The sequence below is a fragment of the Aplysia californica genome, unplaced genomic scaffold (genome assembly GCF_000002075.1).
Source record: "Aplysia californica isolate F4 #8 unplaced genomic scaffold, AplCal3.0 scaffold00945, whole genome shotgun sequence".
In the NCBI taxonomy this organism is placed as follows: Eukaryota; Metazoa; Mollusca; class Gastropoda; order Aplysiida; family Aplysiidae; genus Aplysia; species Aplysia californica.
The window spans coordinates 205,185-205,415 of record NW_004798215.1 but is presented as its reverse complement, the minus strand read 5'-3'; positions in this window follow the sequence as shown (position 1 = coordinate 205,415).

The window sequence follows — 231 nt, the reverse complement described above, 5'->3', positions numbered from 1 at the left end:
TGTATGTGTGTGTGTGTGTGTGCATTGAAACACCAAACCAAAGTACCAGACAATAAAGATTGATCTTATCCTATGTCTTCTCATCTCATCTTATCTATCTTACCCGAATATGTTCAGACGTGCAGACAAAAAAGGCAGGGTAATTGAGATAAGACGTGGCAGAGAAAGAAACGAATCAAATTTGGAAGTTCCATTAAAGTGAAAAGGTCAGTAAGATCTACCTCACACGTT